The sequence below is a fragment of the Hyperolius riggenbachi genome, chromosome 8, assembly GCF_040937935.1.
Source record: "Hyperolius riggenbachi isolate aHypRig1 chromosome 8, aHypRig1.pri, whole genome shotgun sequence".
Lineage (NCBI taxonomy): Eukaryota > Metazoa > Chordata > Amphibia > Anura > Hyperoliidae > Hyperolius > Hyperolius riggenbachi.
The window spans coordinates 207,573,376-207,600,231 of NC_090653.1; the positions used below are offsets into that span (position 1 = coordinate 207,573,376).

The following is a 26,856-nucleotide window of genomic DNA, read 5'->3' on the forward strand; positions in this document are numbered from 1 at the left end:
CAGGTCAGTTGTCACGCTGGGCATTATGGGATGAAAGCTCTCCTATTCTAGAAGTGCAGCTCAGCAATTATCGAGCCTTTTCGAAATTTTGAAAATATGTTTTGTTCTTCCTTTTTTTAAAAAGAACTATTAGGAGGAAGGGACATTATTTAAACATGTATGGGTGGATGAGGGCTTTAAATTCTGCTGTAAAGGCCTGTACACACAGCTCACTTAAGTCGGCTGAGGCAGCTGATAATGACTGCCTCAGCCAATAATCAGGTGTGTACGGTAGCCCCTGACCGCCACCCAGCGAGTGATTCGCCCAGCATATCTTCTCACCCCCGTGATGCTGATCCCAAGAATGAAATAGACACTCTTTAAAAAATGTATTCTGCAAATATTACCGGTATATGGTAATTATAAAAACACGCTTACATTATAAAAAAATGCTTAATAAATAATTATTTATTAAATCAAGTTACAACAGCTAACCTTTTTACACAATACAGGAATCCATTTTGCGGTTTTATGTAAAGGCATAAAGTATATATTGTGCTTGTGTATGACCTGGGATGGAGGCAAGTACCTACCATTTACACATTTAGCTTCATCTCTACTTAACAAACTGTTTGCTTCCTCTCTGCTGGACTTGGAATGTATTTACAGCTTTAGATGTGCATTTAGGTTTTCATGTCTAGACCTACTTTCAGCAGGTGTGTGTGTAAAAAGGATAATACATTTCAGACTGCTGGGATCCTTAAGGTGCCCATACACTAACTTGAATTCCCGCCGATATACAGCGGATTTGATCACTGTGATCGAATCTGCTGTGAAATCGATAATGCAAATGCTGACCGACCAATTTCTATCCGAAATCGATTGATCCAGTTGATCTGTCCAGACGAAACATTTTGCTCAATTGCCGGCGGGTCGGAAGTGTGGCGTTAACGGCGTACGAATCGTCGACAATTGGGGCAGCATAGCAGCAGCATAATCACCTGGCGGGCGCGAGTCCCCGGGATCCGTTCAGTCACACTTCTTCCGGCTGGCCTTTTTCTCCATGTTTTCTGCACTTCCTGTGACACGTCGTAGTTCAATCGCCCTCTACTGTTAAACTTCTGCTTGCCACAGGACGAGACTGGAAGTGAAGAGGACGTGGAGGACGCAGAAAGAAGTGCGACTGAACAGATCCCGGGGACTCGCGCCGGCGGACAGGTAATATTATTGCTGCTGGCCCGGGGGAGCAGTGTCGGCAAGACAGGCGGCTTCACAGGTTTGAATCTATTTTATGCTGAAATGTATTCAAATCTGTGTGCAGTGTATGGCAGCCAATAGATCCCTCTGTGATCAGATTAGATCAGAGAGGGATCTATCTGTTGGTAGATCTGAAGGCAATCGACCAGTGTATGGCAGCCTGAACTCTGCACATGTTTGAAGGAAACCTTTGTCAACAGTACAACACCTGTCTCTTTCCTCCTCTTCTATGATTAGAAAGCATCTTTTTCACAGGTTTATGTTCTGTGAATGAAAAAAAATGAGTGACCCTCTAAATCCCACATAATCCCTCATATTCTGCAGATTATGAAACTAAGCATATTTTACATAAAAAAAATGGAACCCAAGATTCTTTTGCTATGTACCTGTCCTCTCTGCACCAAGCTACACATTTATGATGCTGAGGCTTACAGGACGGAACTGGAAGGTGCAACAATTTGCAACTTGTGTAACAGAGATATTGTAGAGCAGAGGTGTCAGAATCAATCATGTAAGGGGCCAAAATCTAAAGTCCAAATCTCGGCACAAATGGTATATTAAGATTTAACATGTATTGAACAGTCTTAAATTAAGTGGTGTAACTGCAATGGCTGTGGGGGTCCCACTTCTCCCCTTTTCTGCAGAGTACCATAGTGGAGCTCTATGGTGCATACCTCTGGCTTCCAAATACATGTCATATGTTCAGGAGTTGGAGGTATTGAACCAGGCATAGAGGGTGCAGCTGCTGAGAAGAACATAAGAGACTTGATGCAGCGCTTTAACAGGTAAATGTTAGGGCTGGTTCACACGGGGATCTGCCAGGCTTTCCTGGCATTTAGTTGCAGTTAGCGTTTTTCTCCCCCACAGGGGGACATTAGCCGCAGCAGTTAACTGCCCCAGGACGCTACATGTAGCATCCACGGTCGCCTCGAACGCCAGGTAAAATCGGGATCTGAACGCCGTGTTCGCGCAAACGGTAAAAACCCGGTACAAACGCTCCTATTTACTTGAATGGGAGCGTTTAACGCCGAGTCCCGAACGCCGGTATAAATGCGGTGCAGACGCCTGTGTGAACCACCCCTAACACTGCTCCTTTATGCTACTCTGCTAGGTGCGTGTGTGCGTTGTAAGTGTGTGTTTTACCAGCTACATGGGGGGGTTTGGATTCCCGGAGGAGGTCCCATACTAGTTTCGCTGGAGAGTCCCTTGGGTTGTTGCTGTACCCCGGCCTAAACTGACAATGTTCCAACCAGAAACACGCATCACTGGTGTGCTTCTCTGGATGGGAAGGTAGTGTGCTGCTGTTCTTTTACTGCTTACAATGATGCACAATTGAAGCTCTTGAGGGGTACATAAAATGGCAAGGAGGGCTGCATTTTACCCACAGGGCTTGAGTTTGACACCTGTGCAGTAGAGGACTGAGAGCGATATTCCTGCCTAAATACTGCTTTCACTATCTTGTGATACTGCCTAGACTGGAAATGCCATATCATGTTTAAACCTCTTTTTAATTTTTTTTTTTAAATAGTAGTTCTTTTCTGAAGTCTTAAAGGAAACCAGAGATGAGTAAAAGTTTTTTACATACCTGTGGTTTCCTCCAGCCCCATAAGCACGGATCGCTCCCATACCGCTGTCCACAGCCTTCTGCAGCTCCAGTCCCGGGTCCCATAACTTCGGCCAGTCGCAGCCAGTCTGAGCTTGCGCAGTGCGCTCTCTCCGGCGGAGAATAATACTGCGCAAGCTCAGACTGGCCACAAATGGCTGAATATACAGGACCCGGAGCTGCAAAAGGTTGAGGACAGCGGCGTGGGAGCGATCTGTGTGGATGGGGCTGGAGGAAGGCCGAGGTATGTATAAAACTTTAACTATTAATCGTATCTGGTACACTTTAAGATGTGAGTAACCCATAGTTCACTTTTAGCCTTTTTATCTTGGCATACTGCAGAAGAGACAAATATTGGCTGTATCTAGAAATAGGACATTACAGCAAGACCCCAGCTTCTCATAGGATTTAGTCACAATGTTTCTGTTCTGCAGTGCTTGCTTATAGGACATATTCTCAACTTACAAACATTTTTGTAATTGATTGCCTTTTTGTTCAACATAAATGACTTCTCTTTTGCTTTCTGTGCATATTTCACCATTGACATCGTGCAATTGCTGAACATGTAGCTCTTGTAGGTCGTGGAACATATCCTGGGTTTTGCAGTAGCTGAATGCATAGAAAGTAGCAGGTTTGATGATCAGACTTGACTGCTTGATATGTGGTCTGCAGTTTGCATTCATTGATCAATGAGCTATTCTAAACTACAACCCACCGACAGCAATGAATGTTGATTGCAGCCATTATTGTTGGTCGTGCATGTAGATGTGTCCCAGTCCGGTTAATGCGGTTTTGTTCATCCTTTTACATGATCTAAACCAAAATGATTTACAGACTTTCACTGGGTTAGCTTTTAGTAAATAAGCCTGTAAAATGGTGTAATGAAGCTTTAATTCTTTTAGCACAAACATTTCTTTCTATCATGTAAAAATTCAGCCCAGAATAGGTTTAAGTCTTCTTTGATTGATACGTTTCTCATTCACATTCTGAACCTCTGGGCAGAATACATAAATAATCTATGCGTTTTGCACTTACCTGTCTGGCTAATTGTTCCCATATGGTTTCCTTCCAGCTCAAAGACAAATAAATACACTGAAGCATTGACAGGCCAGAATGCATGTCTTAGTACTACAATCTGGTTTCTAAAACGGTGTTCAGATTTTGGTGGCTACATTTTTAGTTCTTTACATGGGGACTTCGGCAAGACTGTTGAATTCATATTTGTGAGAGTTGAACAACGTATTTATGAATTTCTTTACTTTCTGTATTTGCATTTAGGAATACTTCTTATTTTCACTTTCTTGCTATGGTTTAAAGCCATACAGCTTTCCTCCTTTGTTATAGTGGGCCTATTCTCATAACACTATGTTCAATAAATCAGCTCGCCAGATAATCAGTGATGTAACAGAAATATCTAATTGCCTCTTTTCTTCTTAATGGGATTTTTCCCATTTGCTGGAACATACACAAGTAAAATTGTCCTCCCAAACTGCCATAAAGGTTACTAGTTACCTTTGTTGGCCTGCTTGGAATCAAAGTATATAGTGCAGCCTATTTATTGCCTGGGAACCTGTCCCAGGTACTCAGTACTTCTGATGGTGAATTGGGCAGCGCACATGTCAATATGTCATTTCCTGTGACAGTCTATACAAATGTTTATATGTGTATAGATCCAGCCCTTAGGGGAGTGTCTGTACAGAATTGCTATTCTCAGTATTCTCAGATTTCACACTCAGATGTATAAAGTGACTAGACATGTTCCCTGGTGCTCTGTAGGCTGCACTATGTACAATTCTTTGATTACAAGCCAGCAGACAAGGTAACTTTTTTAACAAATGTGTTTCAGCATTTAAAGGAGAACAATTTAACTGTGTATATTCCAGTAAAGGTGGAAAGTTACTTTAAAATCCTTGGGATTCTGCTAGAACGTCTCCTGAAAAATATTCCCAGACTATGTAGCTATGAGCACAGGAAGGTATCAGAAACCTTTGCCAAGGTAGCCATGAAAAACTGTTGGGGATAGCAGTTCTTAGAGGTCGCTACCTGGGTTGAAGATATTTCTGTAATATTATGTGAAGTACAGCAGCTTTTTACAGAATAGCTCCTGTATCATCAGGAAACATCAGATTCTTCTACATTTTTCCAGATAGTTGGCACATTCACTGGACACTGCATAGTAATGTGTCCATGAACACTGATTGGCGGAAACCGATATTGTCTGCTTCAACAATCATCAGTAGAAAAATATGCAACACCTGACAAGCACATGTGCCAAGAGCACTGTTTATGCAAAAGTGTGTTTCTTAAAGCAGAAGGTATTAGCAATAAATCAGCTTTAAGTGCACAACTGCGGTTTCCCATGATGCATCACTCCTCAATATGCAAATCTTTATACCCCTGAAAGCCAGGCACACATCTAGAACTGCTGGTGTATAGTGCGCCTGTAGCTTATACATTTAACAGATGTTTCTCTGTAAAATTGATAAACTACTATATATGTTCACTATACACCAGCGGTTCTAAATGTGTACCTGGATTTCACGCGGAAAAAGAGATGATTTGCATATTTGGGAGTGATGAATCATGGGAAACCACAGTTTTCACGTAAAGCTGATTTATTGCAAATACCTTCTGTTTTAAGAAGGCAAAACTATATTCACAGAAACCAACTTATCCATCCTACATGCCTAAGCTGTGATTGTTTTGTTGTTTGTAAAATCCTGTGCCACAAGTTATAATTGTAAATGGTCTAGCTAAACCGAAAATTTAACAATAGAGGTTAACAAAGCAGTCATGTTGATTTCCAAATGGGTTTTCATATTGAAACCTCCATTGCATAGCTCTGTTTACTTGCAGCTGTGCACCTCTACATTTGAGCTTAAGATCTCTTGAGCCTTGTTAATTTCATGTTAGCAGATTTAGGTCTTATGCTCACCAGCTGCTTACTTACAGTACTGTGAATTACACCAGCTGAATCCAGAGAAGAGAAGAGAAGAGGGAAGGTGTACTGCAGTGGCACAGTGGGCTAATGAAATAAATCAATGAAACAAGTATTTATGTGCACCACTACACTGTTCATATTGACTTAACACCCTGATTACTATTAGTTCATCATTTGGTATAGTTGCTTTTTGCATTTTGCCTGCTCCAGTTTTAATAGACTCAGTAATTTGTTATGCTTGGACTTTTGAATGCCATTCTATGGTCTGTACAGTCCATGAAACTTATTTTTTCTCCATGTGATTGTCTTTATACACCTCAAGTCATCAATTCCTTTTTCTTTGTGTCAGGCAAGGTCACATATATAGTTCCACCTTAACTGTAATTTAAAAGAAAAAAATCAAAACTTTCTCTCCTGCTCTGTCTTCTGTGATAGGATCCCCTGTGGAAATAAGATGGCAATGCTGGAGGCAGCAGATGCTCATTGTAAAAAGGCCCTTCTGTTGTTCTACTCCTGACACGTGGATTATGGAGAATGAATGGGAAGCCTTGTTCTCTTTTTCCCTAATTACTGCAGCATGCAAGGGGCTCTCCCTAATTATGTTGGCCTTGGAATAAGTTTGTAACCAGAGACTGAATCAAGAGGTTTAACTGCTCTTCTCCTGGCTTAAGATCCTAAACCTGATATTCTTGTTTAGAAAAGAAACGGTGTAGACGTCTGTGCCAAAGCAGAAGGATAATAATACTGTAATTTAGCCACAGAGGCCTGCAATGAGCAACTCCTCACTGCTCTTGATAGCAGCCTTGGTGCCAATCCACCCTTACTTGTGGCTCTACTGGCCATCATTTATTGGACTCAAGTATAGAGGCAGAGGAGCAGAGGGATAGCCAGGCAATCTGCATTGATTAAAAGGAAATATTTCAGCCTCCATATCCCTCTCAGCTGAGGCAGGATTTAAAATTAACCACCCTCATACTAAATTTCTGCCTTGACAGATCAATAGTATCAGAGAGCAAACTTGCGGGAATATTTATGATTGGAGAATGTTCGTGCTACGTAATGGTGTCAAGTGAGTTTTGAAAAGAAAGAAGTAATCTCCCCATGAAGACTATGGCCTCAATTCAACAAGCTTCATCCTCATGGGCAAAAACTAATGTTTAATTCACAAAGGTGTTAGAGATTTATTGAACGTTTTATTGATAAAACATTCGATAAATATAGAACACCTTAGTGAATTCAAAATGAGATTTTACCCATGCGGAAATTATGAAACGTTTGATAAAGTGTTTAATAAAGCTTAGTGAATTGAGGCCTGTGGCCCAAATGCAATTCACTTTTTCACCTGACTCTTCATCTAGGTGATATTTTCACAACTTGTAAATTAAAATCACCAGCAAGCAAGAAAATACTCAAAATAATTCTGATAGTCGTTTTTCAACTACTTTTTGGTACTTTTTCAATTGCAAAATACTGAAAGTTATTTTTAATACAAGATGAAAAATTATCTCCTAGGAGAAAACTCAGGAGAAAAAAATGAATTGCATATGGCCCCATGGGCCATATGCAATTCACTTTTTCACCTGTGTTTTCTCCTAGCTGATATTTTCAAAACTTGCCATAAAATGACTTTTAAACTATCTGCAAACAAACAAATACTCAAAATAATGTTGACAGTAGTTTTTCACCTACTTTTTGGTACTTTTCCCATTGTAAAATGCTAAAAAGTTATTTTAAATCGAAGATGAAAAATTATCTCCTAGGAGAAAAGTCAGGTGAAAAAGTGAATTGCATGTGGGCCCATGTGTTTTAATTTAAAGAGAACCCGAGGTGGGGTTCTAACAACAAAATCCCCATAGAGAGGCTGGGTCTGCCTATAGGGCCCAGCCTCTGTTGCTATTTAGATTCCCCCTAAATCCCCCCCTGCGCTCAGCGAGACCCGATAAATCACAGCCGCGCGGTGCTGGCTGTGTTTACCTCCTCCTGTCAGTCTTGGCTGCTCCTCCGCCTCCTGCATCGCTCCGGTCCCGCCTGCGTCCCTTCCCTCCAATCAGCGGGGAGGGAAGGGACGTGGGCGGGGCCTGGAGCGATGCAGGAGGCGGGGGAGCGGCAAGACTGGCATTATGGAGGTAAATACAGCCCGCTGCGACACACTCTATGTCTGCAGCGCGGCTTTGAATTATGGGGTCTCGCAGAGCGCGGGGGGGGGGGGGGGGGGCCTTAGGGGGAATCTAAATGGCAACAGAGGCTGGGCTCTATAGGCAGGCCCGGCCTCTGTATGGGGATTTTGTTGTTAGAACCCCGCCTCGGGTTCTCTTTAAAAGCCTGGGTTCAAGAAAAAAATATTGGACTTCACTGCTTGCCCCTGGGATGTCTGTTGCATTTTTTTGTCTCACAAAAGAGAATAAAACCCTGACAAGCTGTAATGCTCTGTACACACCATACAATTTTCTGGCAGATTTACTTGCCAGACCTATTATTTCCAACATGTCCGATCTGAATTTCGATTGAATTTTCGATTTTCCAATTTTTTTATCGTTTTTCAATCGATTTTCATAGAACTGAATGAAAATCGATAAAAAAAACGATAAACCATCTATTCAGATCGGACTAGTTGGAAATAATCAATCTGGCAGGTAAATCTGCCAGAAAATTGTATGGTGTGTACCTAGCATAACTTCACTCCACAATAAAAGGGTTGAACTTGCTTCTGTATTATTATGTAATTATGTAGCACTGACATCTTCTGCAGTACTTTACATAGTGTATATACCCATGTCACCTACTGTCTCTCAGAGGACCTCACAATCTAATCTCTCCCATAGTGATAGTCTAATGACCTATCCATAGTCCAATTAACTTATCACTAAGTCTGGGGGCATGCAAGAGGAAACTGGAGTGCCCAGAGAAAACACATTAAACCATGGGGAGAACTTACAACCTCCATGCAGATATTGTCCTGGCTGAGATTTGAATCTGTGCTCCTAGTATTGCAAGGTGAGAGCACTTTAAACTACGCCACTGTGCTGCCCATCTTCTGCAGAGATTTACCATCTTCTTTTTGGAATGGCAAGTGAGGACAATTCTGTCATATGGGGACAGGCAACAGTAAAAACCCAAAAGTACTCTGAATCTTCACACTATCCTAAAAATATTTTGGAAGTTGTGCTTTAAACAAACCTTTTATTGGCATTTATGCCAGCCAGGTGGCAGCTGCTCATTCTGTTGTCTTTGAAGCTTACAGGCAAGTTTTAAACCACGTATTTGTATTGTATTTGGAGCTGTCCATCAATCATTTGAGAACATCCAAGGACAAAAATATACAAATTACCGATCTTTTTCATTTTGAAGGACCACTTTTCTTTTAAAGGATACGTTATTAATGTTGTCCTAATTCAGTGCCTAATTTAAATCACAATAGAGTTCTACTTTAAAGGACAATTTTAATGAGAGGGATATGGAGGCTGCCATGTTTTTTTTTCTTTTTAAGCAATACCAGTTGCCTGGCTACCTGCTGATCCTCTAATACTCTTAGCCATAGCCCCTGAACAAGCATGCAACAGATCAGGTGTTCCTGACATTGTCAGATCTGCCAAGATTAGCCACATGCTTGTTTCTGGTGGTGTTTAAACACTACTGCAGCCAAATCGATTAGCAGAGCTGCCAGGCAACTGGTATTGTTTAAAAGGAAATGTCATCTTCCATATTCTCACTACAGTTGTCCTTTAAAGAGAACCCGAGGTGTGTTTAAAGAATGTTATCTGCATACAGAGGCTGGATCTGCCTATACAGCCCAGCCTCTGTTGCTATCCCAAACCCCACTAAGGTCCCCCTGCACTCTGCAATCCCTTTATAAATCACAGCCGTGCTGTGAGTCTGTGTTTACATCTGTAGTGTCAGTCTCAGCTGCTCCCCCGCCTCCTGCATAGCTCCGGTCCCTGCCCCTGTCCCTTCCCTCCAATCAGCAGGGAGGGAAGGGATGCAGGCGGGGACCGGAGTTCTGCAGGAGGCGGGGAGAGCAGCAGACTGACACTATAGAGATAAACACAGCCAGCTCTGACAAGCTGTTTGTCAGCAGCGTGGCTGTGATTTATGAGGGATTGCAGAGTGCAGGGGTACCTTAGGGGGGTTTGGGATAGCAACAGAGGCTGGGCTGTATAGGCAGATCCAGCCTCTGTATGCAGATAATATTCTTCAAACCCACCTCGGGTTCTCTTTAAGGTTAAGATATTCATTTTTTCATTATTCTAAGCTATGAGGTACCATATGCATTCGGTCCCCTACTTACAAACCGGTTCCGTTCTGGGAGATTGTTTGTAAGTTGAATTTGTTTGTTTGTTGAGTCCTGTGTTAAACATGTTGAAACATGGATAAATTATTTACTTTTTGACTCCTCTAAATTTAGACATAATAAAACTGATTTTTTGGTTGTTTTCAATGTGTTTTTAAAAAGACACTGTAACAAGAAAAACGTCCCCTGGGGGGTACTCGCCTCGGGAGGGGTAAGCCTCAGGATCCTAATGAGGCTTCCCCCGTCCTCCTCCGTCCCACGGGGGTCTCGCTGCATCCCTTTAAAGCCGGCCGACAGATCCAACAGCCTGGTCAATATTTACCTTTCCAGGCTCCAGCGGGGGCGCTGTTTCGGCTCTTCTGGCGGAGATAGGCGGAAATAGCCGATCTCCGTCGGGTCCGCTCTACTGCGCTGGCGACTTGCACCTGCGCAGTAGAGCGGCCCGATGGAGATCGGCTATTTCAGCCTATCTCCGTGGGAAGAAGGGGATACTGCGCCTGCGCTGGAGCCAAAAGGTAAATATCTACATAGCCGCCGCTCCGGGAGGATTTTCGCCACCACCGTGGTACTGAGGAGGACAGGGGAAGCCTCAATTGGATCCGGAGGCTTCCCCCACCCGAGGTGAGTACCCCCTAGGGGAGGTTTTTTTCGTTACAGATTTTCTTTAAAGTGTTTTAAACTTAACAGTTTATGCAATACTGTAGCATTTAATGTAATAAAAAACAGTATTATATATTTTGTACTTGAAGACAATTGTGTTTGTATCTCTGAAACAATTATAACTCAAGTTGTTTGTAACTAGGGGACTGTATGCTTTATGTATGTATGTATGTATGTAATATGCGTTTATGAAGGTTAATGATATTGAAACCTAGACCAATAGCAAACTGATAGTAGCAGTTCTACCTAAAACTATATTGGGTTAAACTAGTATCCGTCATGTGTTGTTTCAGCTGACGTATTTGCTTTTTTATCTTGGCTTGCTAAAGCAAACAGTGGAATAGAACTTACCTACAGAAGCAGTTGCATGAATCTAGTGATTGTATATTAGATGTGAACTGTCCGATCACTCCTGCGCCACGGTGCTGTTTCTCTGTGCAGTGAAGAGCCTCAGGGTACAGTCAACGGCCGATGGTTTATATTATTACACTTTCTCAAACTCACCGACAGCGTTGAATGTTCTCTGAAGCCATCAGGGGCTCGTGTGAATAAACGGGATCCACACCCTATTAGAGGAGTGGAACGTCTGTTGAGTTCAGCACATTCCTGCAGCTCAATTAGGTCACCAGAGATTTAGGTAAAGGGGGGGGGGGGGGGGGGTTTCGGATGGATAGGAAAGTGTTAACTCGTTCAAAGCCAGAAATCTCTGCATTATTACTAGCAAGCCACTCTTCTGGTATTGGCTGCAATCATTGTTTTTCTTCTCCTGGATACCGAAGCAGAAATGAAACGGTTTAATGTGTTGTTTATTCTGTCAGATCCTCTGCAGCCACATTGCTTGGAGGTCAAGGCATGGCGGCTGATCATCTTTTAATATTCAGTATGATGACCCTGCAAGAGGAAAAAGAACATAAGTACAACTCTGTTACAATCTCGGTTGGGTACTGGCTGAATCATGCTTGTCATTCTTAACCACTTGCCGACCAGGGGATTTTTCAGTGATCGGTGCTGCGTGGGCTCTCCAGCCCGCAGCACCGATCAGGAGTGCAGCAGGGCGATCAGACTACCCCCCTTTTTTCCCCACTAGGGGGATATCCTGCTGGGGGGGTCTGATCGCCGCCGGCTGCATTTGCTTAGCGGGGGGGGCTCTTCAAAGCCCCCCTCCGCAGCGTTCTCCGCCGTCTCGCCCGCTCCCTCCCTCTCCCTCCCCCTGTGAGCTGCGCAGCTGCGCAGGACGGATTTCCGTCCTGCGCATTGAAGGATAGGCTTCAGCCTATCATATGCCGGCGATCCCCGGCCTCTTATCTGCCTTACGGCGCTGCTGCGCAGCAGCTCCGTATGATGTAAACAGCGTGGGGTTTCTTCCCCGCCTGTTTACATTTTGCCGGCGAGCCGCGATCGGCGGCTCTCCGGCTGTTCACGGAGACATCCTCCATGAACTGACATGGAAAGGCCGCTCAAACGAGCGGCCGTTTCCATGGAAACCCTCAGACAACCAGTTTACGCCAATCGGCGTTAGCTGGTCGTCAAGAGGTTAAGGTGGCCACTAACGGTTCAATTTCTAGCGAAAAATCGTTCGAGTGATCAGAAATTCTGATCGGATGAAAAATCGTTCACTACACCATCAACTAACCAATCATTGCTACCTATCTCTCACGACCAACAAGAAAATCCAAATTTTGGTACGATGAAAATTCAATCGGACGATTCTTTTTCTTATCGTTCATTATCGATTGTGCCTACCAACTGAGATTATTTACAACCAATCCGATAATAATTTCTGATCGCTCTAACGATTTTTCGCTAGAAATTGGACTGTTAGTGGCCAGCTTTAGAGTTTGGCCGTTTTCACACTGTGCATTGGCCTCTTCTTTTTGTGGTGCGAAGTGACGGTCGCACCGCAACGCCAGATACACACTTTGGGGCTTTCCGTTATCGGGCCAAGCAGGCAGTGAGGCTCTGTAGCGCTCACTTCCTGTGGCAGAAAAGACGAATTGAGCAGAAGTATATTGTCAAGAATACGTGTGGTGAACGGTTTTTAAATTTGTGCTGCGCAATGGATTTACGTGACTTCCAGTTTGACCCAAGTCACTGAGCAAGATGCCCGATAACGCAGTGGTGCACTCGCGCCGGCCGAGCGTCAATAATGACACTTCCGTCGCAAAGTATCACAATGCACTTCCTTGAAAGACCCCATAGACTTTTATTTCCGAACGTTACCCTGCGGTAACAATGAAAATGAACCAGTGTGAAAGGGGGCCTTCGAATATGGCAATTCCATAGTCATCAGAATAGATTTTATTCGACCAAGTGCTGGGAAGTGTACAAGGAATTATTTTTGGCACAATCACAGGGGGCGATTCAGGGGGGTTGCGCCTGAAGTGCTTGATCAGTTCAACAGTCCTTCTTGAGTTGAGGGCAAGCTTGTTGTCTTGCACCATTCATTATAACATGGTACCTACTAAGATTGCATTGGTTATTTTTTCATCCAGTAGCAATTAATATTTCATGATTACAATCCTGTAAAGACATGATGGATGTACATATTTATGCTGTATGAAAATGTCTGTCCATGCAGAATGATGCCTGTCAGATGGATAGCATTGTCCTGGGTTACTGCATTTCCTGCTGGGAAAAAAACACACCCTTGGCTCAAAACTATCTTTACAAAATGATTGCAGAGAATTTAATGTGAGCTGGTAGAGGTATTCAAACACCCCCTGACCAGAGCACTGCTATCCTCTGCATGAAAAGGTACCCAGATGCCTTTTCTGTTTTTATGGTTTGGAAGTGCTGATTAGGCATACGTGTCGTACTGGCGGTGGTGAGCTCACACTGCTGCCGCTAAACTCCCCGGCGTCAATACATTCTATTCCCCCTCCAAGTTGTAGCAACTCGGATGGAGTTGTAATTCGGGGTTTGGCGATCGACAGATCCCCAAATTACTCTTACGTGCCCTGCGCAGCATAACTTTGTTGATATGACAGTGTCGGGCATTGAAATGACCTGATTCACTGCTTAGTTGTCCTTTAAAATGCACAAGCAATCACACGCATGCAAATAACATCACAGCTTGTATTGTGTGTAATAAAATCAAGTAATACAACTGAGTAATAATGGAGCCCGTTTATATAATTGTCCAACCAGGTAATCTATCCAACAGAGGATGACCCAAATGCTGCAGGGGGTCTGTGCTTGATGTGTTTTTTTTTCTGCCTGGTACTACCTCTGCCTTTAGTGCATGAGTAATGTGCATAGCTAGTCTCCACCTCTTTGATTACTGCCCTCTAGTGATCAGAGTGGATGCTGACTGGAGAAGAGCAGACCCAAGCTATGCATCAAAAGGTGGAAAGAAATGCTCACATATGTGGTAGAATATATACTATTTTGCTCAGGATGAAAAATTGCAAAAATGCTGGAAGCAGCACCTTTGCAATCGCTTGCGGAACCACCTCCATAGGGCTGTATTGGTGCAGAGCTTTGCCGAATAACAAGCGCTGCAGAAGTGCTGGTAGCGGGCTGTGGCCCTTAGTTTAAAAGGGAAGTATACCCCAAAACTGCGATCATTGCTTTGAGAGAGTCTACCTCGCCTATTGGAGTTTATATTTTTAATAACATGTTTCTCATGGCAAACACCAAAAATCTTTAGGTGTTTGGGAATAGAACCAAGAGCCAAGTAGGTCCAACAAGTTTAATGGGTGACCATACTTCTGATGTATGATTTTGTGCTACTGCCCTGGTCAGTCGCCCTCTACCCCAAGAGTGTCACATAAGTAGCTGATCAGCCATTGAGCATGTTGAAGGGAGAAGAAATGGACAGTTCACCTCAGGGACAGTTCTTATGGGTGCAAGCACACTGCCTAGGGGACATGACATGGCCACAAAGTGGGGAGTTAGCAATTTGTGAATGGTAACAATGCCCAGATATAGCCTTAGATCTTATACACACTGGCTTATAGCTAGCAAACTTTTCAGTCGATTCCGATATACTTCCCAGTTGGGAATCAATTAGACGGGAATGCCAAATAGATGTACACATGTGTAATTGTTCTTCTGTATGATCTTTTGTTCCTGGCAGGTTTGATGCCCCTGTCACATTGTATCGATTGTTCATTTGCACATCCACACAGCGTGACATTTGCATTACTGCCATGTCTGATCTCTTAACGATTACTTAAATAATTGTTTATTAGCTGTACCCATTTGATCAGGAGAAGAACAAGCCAAAATAAAGCAAATATTTCCCTAGGTGCACAATGCCTTTCTTTAATTTTGTCAGGGGCTAATTAGGCACACTATAAGCAGTTCTGGAACTATAGAGACAAGACACATAACATTCAGATCACGCTTTTCTTCTGGTGGATTCAAAGCGCTTAAGGGCTGCAGCCACTTAGGGTGCGCTCCACAAGCCACCAGGATCATTAGGGAGCTTTGCCCAAAGACTCCTTACTGCTTAACGTAGCCTGGATTTGCTTAACCACTATGCTATCCAGTGCTTCCAGATTAATCAATGGGGAAGACTAATAAGAAATTGTATTTTCTAAATGACTTAGCAATGTATTTTTTTTAAAAAATAGAAACATGCCATGCAGCGCTGGGTCTCCGGTTCGAATCCCAACCAGGTTAACATCTGCAGGGAGTTTGTATGTTCTCCCCGTGTCTACACGGGTTTCCTCCGGGCACTACGGTTTCCTCCCACATCCCAAAAACATACAGATAAGTTAATTGGTTTCCCCCCCAAAATTGGCCCTAGACTACGATACATACACTACACAATACCTATATAGACATATGACAATGATAGGGATTGGATTGTGAGCCCCTCTGAGGGACAGTTAGGAAGAAGACAATATATACTCTGTACAGCGCTGCGTAATATGTCAGCGCTATATACATACTTAAATAAATCGTTTCCACGATGATTCAATAAACATTAATTGATTTTATCATATGAAAGGTGTGCGGAGGAATCTTTTGAATATACTTAAATAAATGCCTGAATGTAGAAGTTATATGTGTACAGTATCCGACGCACATTCTAGAAATCGCAGTGCTCAGTGGCTTTGCGCTGTCTGGAATGTCACCTAACCCTTTCACAGCTTGAATGGGTCTGCCGTGGTTGGCAGTGATCCCCACCCCCATCGTGTGTCTGACACACCTCCTCCCTGTGAGTGCTGGCTGGCCCCCAACTGTCTGGGACCTGACTTTCCTTCAGACAAAACCCTCTCAGTATTTCGTTACAGCTATCAGTTCAGTCTCAGCCAGGACGCACACCGCATGTCTGCGCCAGGTACTTGTGACCTGGAATGGCAGATCCTAGAAAGCAGAGCAGGACACAGTCCCGTCACTAGAAATATCTTAATCAAATCCATTGTTCAAAGGCTGCCACATGAAAGAACTGACTCAGGCGCTCCCTCTCTCCGCTGTCTCTCACGCTGCCTATCTGCTCCCAGCAGGGTTTCCTGCTTCATACAGATTATTTTGTAAGTGATCTTATTTATGATATGATGAGGCATAGCCCTTGTTAAAGATTCACACTGTTTTCATTTTAATTCAGTCATCCACGTAACCCCTCACAGTGGGGCAGAGCGCTTGTATTAAACGCCTGACTGTAGCTACAAATCATCCACCCTGGAAAGAGACACCTAGTACCGGACATAGTCTGCTGCATATAATATATATTTAACCCATTTTAAAAAGCAGAGTGATGGTTAAGAGACTCTTCTTATGGGCTTGTGATTATTAAATTATAGAAAGATGCAGATGACTTATTATTATACGATAAAGCTGACCCCAGATGTTGCAACAATATTGGTCACAGTCACAGGCACATTCCAACACTGTTAATCGATTTGGCCAGAAATCGCCTGCTTCCTTAAAACAGTCTGTTTAAAGCCCCACCCAGATTTACTGAAAAGCTTGTATATGATGACATTGGCTGACGGAAGCAGTCAATTTGGGTGCCAGCAGCTAGGAAACAAAATGCGGGCCGCCAATGTGTAACAGCAAGCGAGCGCCCAAGTAAAAAATCTGGTGCCCGTTAATGTCCATTGTTTCTTCTGGCAACTAACAATAAAAATATTACTTTTGCAATATATGATTTCCTTAATTTTAACTATGTAAATGTACATTACGTTTATATTCTGCAATATAGAATTTTTTTTAAATATTCTTAAAATATCATGTATCGATTTTGCCATGACCCAAAAAAGTATTCTATTTTATATAGAACTACTTCCTTCATTCTATTTTTATCAACTCATACAAACTTTGTGTTGTTGTTCATAGATTATAGTTCATATTGGGAGGGTTTTAAGATTAGGCATGGGGGGGGGGAGGTTAGGCATCAGGGGGGTTTGTGTGAGGAGGGTCCCTGTTAGGGTTAGGCATCAGTTATAGTGTTTGTGCGAGGGGGATTAGGGGTCAGAAAGGGTGTTTGTGCGGAGGGATGGTTAAGGTTAGGCGTTGGGGGGAGGGTTCTGTGTGAGAATCGGCTTAAGGCCCATACACACAGGGCACAACTGTCGCCACAAACACGTGGCACACGTATGTCGCGGTGACAGGTCCGTGTGTATAAGGCGCGCGCCACGAACTGTCGCTACTCAGAGCTGTTGCCAGGCGATTGACTTGGCCGATCGCCGGCAACAGCTGTTGCAGCAACCGTCGCTAGTCCGCCACACGTACTTCGTGTGTATGTGCGGACTAGCAACAGCTACCCACAGCCAGAAGGGAGCTTCCGGCGGGGGGGACGAAACTTTTGACGACAGCTTCCGCCGCATCTCTGCCTGTTGGGCAGAGACGTGTAGACAGCTGTCGCTCAGGCGGAGCTGTCGCCGAGCTGTTGCGCACACATCTCCTGTGTGCCAGCAACAGCAACAACAGTGCCCCATGTGTATGAGCCTTAGGGTTATTTGCAGTAGGTAGTGCCCTTTATACTTTGGACAGTGTGTATATATAGAAGACTCCTGTACATACAGGGGAGAGTCCTGTAGGGATGTTATACAGTGTGTAAGCTGAGGATCAAAAAGGGGGTGGTGCCGCTCTCTGGAAGCCACTGGATAGTGGTGCAAATATATGTATAGACAAGGGGTGAGGGGTGTGGGAGGAGAGAGAGGAGAGAGCACTCAGAAAGGTAGCAGTTGTCCCTGGCAAGCCTGCCGGGGAATGATCTCACCTTTAGGACTGTCAGCAGTCAAGCATCCCTCTCTAGTCAGTCCTAAAGGTCAGGGCTAGTCAGTCAGTCTTAAAGGTGAGATCATTCCACGACAGGCTTGCCAGGGACAACTACTACCTTTCTGAGTGCGCTCTCCTCTCTCCTCCCATAAGCCTTACCCCTTGTCTATACAGATAGGCTTAGGGTTAGCTATAGTAAAATATCGATATTTAATACGGATATTTTACTATTGTTTTTACACTTTACTTGTAAAATATCTGCATTCAATACCATTATTTTACTATCAGAATTACTGGGCACCCAAAATTCCAAGCGCCTTTTTCTGATGTACACTTGGTTGACAGTCTACCAGCTGCCAGTGATAGTTCAAGCATGATGGGTTTATCTGGGCTGCACATATTGGACTTGAGAAAGTAAACGGAGAGGAGCAGTGGGAGGCTCCCCATGTCACAAAGCAGTTGGCTGAAAATTTCCACAACAGCCAATTGCTTGTCATTTATTTTCTGATGGATACAGAAGACTAGGAATGCCTATACATACATCACACTGAAATTGTGACAAAGGACTGTTTCAGCCACCAAAATCATCTAGGAACCATAACTGAGAAAACTGCACTGGGAATGGGTAAAGAAGCAAAGCAGTGGATTTGTGCTGCATCGAGCAGTGAAAAATGCGATTTCAGCTTTTTAATATATGGTTGAGATTGATAGTAAATCACAGTACTTAGTTTGTGCCCATCAATACAGCAAGTGTAATGCCTGGTACACACCATACAATTTCCCTTCAGATAGACTGGTCGAGTCTGTATGGTGGGATTTTTTGACAGCTTTGGGAAACTGTGCCCTTTAACAATCTACAAGTGTCTACACAAAACAATAGGACTGTTTTCTTATATTTCCATATAAAGGTGAGATAAGTTACTGCCCCTAAGGTGTCTACCAACAGATCAGATTGAATTCCAAATGTACAAGATTCAACTTGAATCTCCCTTTATTGCTATTTTTTATTAATATAGTGCCAATATCTTCTGTAAAGCTGTACATAGTACAAAACAAATAGTGGGGAGCATAGATACATGAGAGGTTCAAAAAACTGAAAAAGTAGGACATCCAGCAATACATGTACATCATTGATGTGTGGTTTTTAGACATCACCCATGCTGGTACTTTTTCATATGATTAAGTACAGCAGAAACAAAAAACACTAAGGGGAGAGAGGGCCCTGTCCTAACAAGTTTATAATCTAGAGGGTAGTGGGGTGGAGGCACGGGGGTTAGCAGTTTTCAAAGCTACAACAAATTAGAAGCTTGTCTGAAAAGGTGTATTTTAAGAGTATGCATTAGATATTCAATTCTTGAAGCATGACCGACAAGCTGTGGGAGAGAGTTCCAAAGGAAAGATGATGCTCGTGAGAAGTCCTGATTGTGGGTGTGAGAGGAGGCGACCAGTTTAGTGTGAAAGGGTCTTAAGGGAGGAGAGAAGATTCTGGGTTGGTAGGCCATAGAGTAAGGTGTTACAGTGTACAAAATAGTATATAAAACAAAACAAAGTTGCCCATAAAAATCCATGATGAAAGAAAGGGATTCTAATTGTGAACATTTTGTAAAGGACATATCCATAACATTATTAAAAAAAATATATTAAGGTAAACACTGTCAATTTTGCTGCTAAAATCTATTGGAAATTGATGTGCTGTGTGTGGTAGGAATCAGATTCTGATCAAAGAGGGACTGATCGTATTGTCACATCAGGTGGCAATTAATATGTGTATGGCCACCAGCCTTTAACATTGTTTTTCAGGGTGGTCCGGTGGATTAAAGCATGTGTCTGAAAATTTCACAATCTAACCAGGGCCAACTTGTATTTGTGTGAAACCACATGACCTTGCTTTAGTACAGAGAATGGGATGTGTGACATAGTGGCATTGTGCAGCTTGACTTCATGCACAGATAAACTGCAGGATGCGTTAGGGCTTAAGGGGCCCATACACTTAGCCGATTTTCTGGCCGATCGATCCCGATCGATCGATCGCAAATCGGTTGGCCAATCGACCGATCAAACTGAAATCTATTGGAATTCTATCCTGGTAAAAAATGTTCTAAAAACGCATCAGATAGATCATCAGATGCATTTCTTATCTATCTGATAAGTGGGCACCTTTATTGTAGCTCCATCCCAGTCATGATCTTGAAGCAGATCGTCATCTCTACAGGTTTACCAATCCGTGTTCTAATCTCAGCATGTGGCTTTGAAAAAAAAATAGTATTTCTGTCTCTACAGTCAAAATCATGGCCATGCTGAGCTGAATTTACTTTGCATATGCTTTATACATAAGAGCTGCTTTTACCTCTCATCCCTGCTCTTTGGTATACATACTCTCATGTAATCATCTTTTGTAGTGTTAGTTTCTCGGCCAAAGCATTAAAATCACTGACCAGTGAAATTAATAATGTTGACTATCTCATTACAATGACACCTGACAAGGATTGAATACATTAGGCAGCAACTATAGAGAAGGTATTGTGTAAGGATCTGAGTGACTTTGATAGGGGTCAAATTGTAATGGTTATTCAGTGGTTAGTACTAGGCAAAAGTGGTCCAAGGAATGACAGTTTGGTTACAGGTTAATGAGCGCTCAAGGCTCATTGATATGCACAGGGAGCAAAGGCTAGCTTGCCTAGTGTGAGCTAATAGAAGAGTAATACTGTAATAATATCAGGTCATACATGAGAGATAGGGGACAGCAAATTATGCTGACCCATGTCTGACCCTAAGAATGCCTACAGTGGGCATGTAGAGGTCAGAGCTGAATCATGGAGCAATGGAAGAAGATGGTTTGGTCTAACCAATCACGTTTAAGTTAGCCACCAAATTTCCCAGATCACAATCCAGTCACACATATGAGTTTGTGGAGGTAAAACAAGTTTGATCCATGGAGACCTGACCTCGCAACTTACAGGACTTAATAGATCTTGCTAATGGCTTGGTGCCAAATACCACACAGCACCTTCAGAAGACTTCAGGAGTCCATGCCTTGACTGACTGTTTGATGGCACAAAGTGACACAATATTACACAGAAAGTCTTAATGTTTTGGCTGATCAGTGTGTATGTGTGTGTGTCCAGCTATACAATTATTGTCCAACTATACAATTATTGTCCAACAAACGTGTTTAATACAAAACAATGTTCCATCCCATAACACAAAAGAAGAGAACATAACTGAGCGGTAACTTTCAACCGGTGTTTCTTCTTTGCTAATGTTCTATATTGCTCAGATATGTTGCCTCTTCTGTCAATGCACCATGAGGTGAGGCATGCTTTGTTACTAAACACATTCATAGATGAATATGGCATGACATCCTTTTTGGCTGGATATATGTTGTGTTTTACCTCCAGTGTCAGTAGTAATTGGTCCTGCCTGTTAAGAGGTAATCTGTGCCTGCCAGTTTGTTTAGGAAGAAAACAATATTACCTGCCATGTGATAAATGAACCTTCCAGATCCTCAGCAGCATTCTCAGTTGCTCTACAGAGTGGAAAATATAGTGAGAAGTGTTTGTGCAGGGGTCTGCTCCACCCACAGGCTTGTCTTCATAATTAAATCTGACTGCCCCTAATATACATGAACGTGCCTCTCCAAGTCCAGCCAACAGGGAATCAAAATAGAGACGGCAAACTCGTAAAAGATTGTATGCGATGGCTCAGAGCCAATGTCGTTTAAGGTGACGGGGGATTCTTAAGGCTACGCTGGAACTGAACAGGCCTCATATACGTGCAAGCGCTGACCTCATTTTATGGTTGCTGAGCAGATTCAGGCGAGTGGGAGCGTAGGGGTAGCAAAGTTGTCGTCCCTCGCTTGGCTTAGCCTTAATTCTGGGTCTGGAAATATCCAGAGAGGAAAATGAAGCTTAGGTAACAGGCTGCACATTACTGCATTCCTTTGTTAGCTATAATGAGAGAGAGATTGCTGCTCTCTCCACGAGGCTCTGCCCTCTCTTTCCTTCTCATTTTCTCCTTAGTTAAGCATGCTCTTTGGTGATGAGGTAAGAGGATAAGATCCAGGGTCAATCCTCGTCGCTTATTTTACTCCTCCTGCAAATATCCTTGCATGAGGCAGTAAGGAGTTAAGGTGATTACAATTAGCTGGAGCTCATTTTCAAGTCCTTGATGTGTAGTGGCTGTCTGACTTTTCAATTTAACGTAATAGGGCAGCATGGAGGTGGTAATCAGATTTGAAATTCAAAGGGGCTGCAAAGTTATTTTTCTTTTTTAAGAAAAGGTTCACAGTGGGACGTTGCATTATGTTACCAGTATAGCAGGAAGGCAACGGAATGAAAATATACAGCGTCGGCGAAACATATAGTCAATAGTCAAAGTATGCTTCACTGCCTATGTCAACGCACCCGTTATGAAGTAACACACTGCATGCAGCGAGTTGGAATACTGTAGTGCATTGGATCCCAACCTACCGCATACACTGTGAACATTCCTTAGACTTTCTATGCAGTGTGACTTTCTGCGTTAAAGTATAACGTTGCACCACAATATCCCACTGTTAGCCTAGGTGTATGATGTTGGGCTGTGTAAATGCTCCAGAACATATTCTCTAACTTTCCTCATACAGATATGAAGCAGCTTTAATGAAGACTATTTCATGGGTCAACAATGATCGCTTGAAACACGAAGAAGCCATAGTGGGGGGGACAATCTGTACACGTTCAATAATACTGTATATACTCATGTATAAGCCTAATTTTTCAGCACAAAAAATATGCTGAAAAGTTACCCCCTCGGCTTATATACGAGTCAGTGGAGCAGGTTACTGGCTTGTATAAATGGAATCATAAGTAGTACCGGTATATTGTAGATTCTCCCAGATGGCAAAGGCCATCAAAGATACTTAAAAGATATCAGCTTGGGCTATCCTGGAGTAAAAGATCCTAAAACTTTTCCATCAGGGCGAATTTATGGTTTTGGTTGTGTTCCATTTTTTACAAATTATACAGTTTGTGCTTGAAAGTATTTATCGTTTTTTGCAAACTTAAGGATAGTATTATTGTTTTTACTAAGTACACCCTCTTTTACACTTTACTGCTAATAACAGTCATTGCAAATTAAGTGCTGGGGTTCCCGGTTCAAATCTGGACCAAGACACTATCTGCATGGAGTTTGTGTGTTCTCCCAATGTTTCCGTGGGATTCCTTCAGGTATTAGTTTCCTCCCACATCCCTAAACAGATCGGTTGGCAGCCAGCCTAGTGTCACATGAGACTGCCAAGTGAAATCTAATGCATTTGCTGCCTGGGATGCTCTATACATTACCCACTAGGGGGTGCATGTCATTCTGCCTCTCCTCCAGCACTGGGATAAGCAAGAGAAGAATATGACCAATGATAGGTGAACTGCGATGTTGCTGTCCTAAAGGGATCTTTTTGTTTATGGCAGTTATACTGACACCTAGTATGGGGTGTTGATGTCTTTAATCTTCTTTAAAAAAAAATCTGTCTGGATTTCATCTTTAAAGGAGAACTTTGACCCAGTTTTAACAGACAGATGTTTCAAATTGATGTGTAGTCACTGTTACGAAATTTAAGCATTTGACACTTTCACCTACTTTCCTTGCAATGGGAAAACGCTTATTTGTTATGCCATGACACACTGAAAAATGTTGTATCCTTGGCCACCTGTTCACCCCTTCCACTACATCAATCTGATTGGCAGAACAGCTTTTACAGAACAAAATAGAGAAAGCTCCTGTTGAATGATGAGAGCATGTTCCCCTTGACCAAGACACACTCCAAGACTTAACCACAAACAAACTTGAATTTTCTGAATAGCCTGACTAATAGAGCAAGGCACCATTAGATGCTAACAGGCTTATTTAATCTAGTGCAGGGATGGTGTACTGAATAGTATGGGGTTGTCAGGTCTGATGAGATCATGCTGGAACTCCAGTGACCGGAAAAAGAAAATACATAGAAACAGACCAGGAGCACCAATAGTGTACTATTTCCACAAAAAGGGGAAATTATTAGTGGGAGAGGTTCCCCAATGTGAGTGTCAGAAGACAATGCTGGTGTTAGCAAGGAACAATCTTACCTCAGTTTGGAGGTTAAAGAGTGACTTTATTGGACACTGATACAAACATATAACATAGTGTTTTATCTTCCTGCAGTATCAGTGAGGCGCTCCTCGCTCATGCTGCATGAAGATATGTCACTGTTATTAACCTGAAGAAGCTGATCAATCCCGAGAAACTCGTAGTTTGTGTTGGTGTCTAATAAATGTATTCTTTAACCTTCACATTGAGGTAAGATTGTTCCATGCCAACTCCAACATTGTCTTCTGACACTCACATTGGGGCACCTCCTCCCTCCTGGTATGATGTAAGGAGTAGTCCGATATATAATTACAAAAGTAACAAAGAAACATGGAAGTGAATTATGCACCTTCTAACTTTCCACATAAGACGCCTTCAGGCCCCGTTCACACTGCGCGCGTTCCCATCCGTGTTTCGGCAACTCGTGCAGGAGGCAGACACGCACAACATCTGATGTTCACACTGCATGCGTTCCGGACCAGTGCGGTCCGCGAACGCATGCTGCACGCATTTTTCAACAAAACTCGCAGCTGACCATTCTCTTTCAGTGAATAGGATCAGCCACGCAATGCATACAAACGCTCACATCAAACGCGTTGCGTTCGGAACGCACGGCCATCCGCGTTTGATGTGAACGTGGCCTCAAGTTATGTACATTGTTCCATATAGAAGCCTCACCATCCCTACATTTCACAACCCATTTGCAACTGCCAATATTTGCTAAACCAAATACAAAAAAACAAGCCTCTAGATCACTCAAATTCAGATGTATACTTAGATCAAGCAAACATGCATTTATTAAACAAAATTTCATGGGGGATGGCTCCAACTGCAATCTTTGAAGTAGTCCTGCCTCTCTTCCCTTGTGACTGAGAGCCAGTGGATAGGCTATGAGTCACTGAGAATGTTTGGCATCACAGTCAGCCCCGGATAGACTACATCGCTGTTTATCATGTGATTTACGGGAGGGGAGGGAACTAGTGGAAGGCTGTTTACCTTGGACCTGGCCACCTTTGATCCATTGCAACAAGTGATTTGGATTTTGTATTGCAAAAATTAAATGTTTTTGCAATACAAATATTTATATACAATTTTTAATTATTGCACTTTTATTAAATGCAATTATAAAAATCCAGGGGAAGCTGAAGCTTTAAGAATCCAGTGAGAATTTGCAAACGTGTTGGAAGACTACCATCCGCAAGTACTGTGCCTCATTAACAATTCTGTGTTTCCTTATTGAAACGTGAAGTTAGTCATGCCAAGTACGATCAGACATATTGGTGCTAATTGACAGATCGGCTGGCTGTGGTGGTAAGGCTAGCAGGTCTCATTGCTGCAAAGCAAAATACACTAAACTGCAAGGGAGACATATGGAGGGGAAATCTGGCTCACACATGGATGCCGGCATTTGCTAACAGCACTCTGTTAAAAGCATTTGAACGCATTGTGAGATTTTATGTCTGCATCGATTTATAGTTCTATAATTATAATGCTTCAAAATGACCGACACAAAGAGAAAAGCTACATACAAACATAAAATAATAATTGCTTGATCTGATCCGAGTGTTTCTGATTGGGTTGGGCAGCAATCGTATGTCTGTAAAATCTTTGAGTGTTGTCTGCAGCCAACACTACACAGGAGAACAGCAATCCATCAGATTGGAGGATGATTTGCTATTAACACATTGGTTAAAGTGGATCCGAGATAAACTTTTACTCATTGCATAATTGTGTTCCTTTCAAATAGTTTATAGGGCATACCTCAAGCCAAATACTTTTTTTGTTTTAATACTCTAATTCCCTATAAACTAAACAAGCCTCGCCCACAGCTTTGCAGAGTGCCTTGGCATTTTCAGACAGTAGCAAGGGTTTATGGGAGCTCAGTCTGGGCAGGAGGAGGGGGAGGTGTTACTAGTCAGAGATTTCAGAGGGAGGATGGGGAATTAAGTTTTCACAGGCTGAGGGCTGGAGATGCAGATCAGCTTGCCTGTGTGTAATGTTTACAAACAGAACATGGCCGCTGTCGTATCACAGGAAGAAATAATCATATTCCATTGAAGCCGTTTGCAGCTACATTTGCTGTGTAAACTATCGAAACTTTAGATAAGATATATAGACAAGTTACTTGTTATAGTTAGTGCTTCATCTCGGATCCGCTTTAAAAAAATCTTTCGGTTAACAGACCTGACCACAAACATTACAGAACAATAGCAGGATGCTGTGCATGAAAATTGCTGTAAGGCATTTCTCAGGTGAAGTAGAACCATATGCAAAATAGTCATTCTGAATCGCATGATGTTTTCACTTACGTGACGCTACTTGTTTGAAAGGTTCTTTTGTGGTTAAAATACTCCCAGCGATTGAATGGATATACGCGAATTGTTTCTACTCTTTATGAGTTGGATTGGCACAATCTACTTTTACATTCATTTAAGGTGTGCACCGTAAGTTCTAGAACACATGGGCTACAATTCATGTCTAACCCAGTCAATGATCCAATCAAATAAAAGAATTGCTAGAGAATCGGAAGTGAATTTTACTGCAAACAGAGTGGAAACAATCACCGAGTCTTTGGTGGTTGTATGATCAGTTTTAGATGAAAATATAAATTTATAGTACTATACACATTGCATTGTGTATAGGAAGAAAGAAAACAAAAGTGCTATTGCCAACAAATTAGGCTTCTAGACTCGAGCATTATGTGAATGATTAACTGACACAATGGGCCATATGCAGTTCACTTTTTCTCCTAAGTTTTCTCCTAGGTGAAATTTTCACATCTTAGTAGTAAAATGGCTTTTAAGCCACCAGCAAGCAAGAAAATACTCAGAATAATTTTGACAGTACTTTTTCACC

The 26,856-nt window shown here is 42.6% G+C and overlaps 1 protein-coding gene and 2 long non-coding RNA genes across 12 annotated transcripts in view; 1 reads left to right on the top strand and 2 right to left on the bottom strand.

Moving 5' to 3' along the window:
- NR6A1 (nuclear receptor subfamily 6 group A member 1) overlaps positions 1–26,856 on the top strand; it is a 592,176-nt gene that overhangs the window by 176,416 nt on the left and 388,904 nt on the right. The window lies entirely within an intron of this gene.
- On the bottom strand, positions 430–11,357 carry LOC137527562 (uncharacterized). Its single transcript, XR_011023177.1, has 2 exons — positions 11,080–11,357; positions 430–3,652 (listed from the first exon to the last, which is right to left on the bottom strand). It is a non-coding gene; the product is annotated as an uncharacterized lncRNA (long non-coding RNA).
- The window catches only part of LOC137527567 (uncharacterized), a 64,144-nt gene continuing 48,692 nt past the window's right edge, over positions 11,405–26,856 (bottom strand). The window contains exon 4 of the long non-coding RNA XR_011023182.1: positions 11,405–11,619. This is a non-coding gene — a long non-coding RNA (uncharacterized lncRNA). The remainder of the gene's footprint in view (positions 11,620–26,856) is intronic.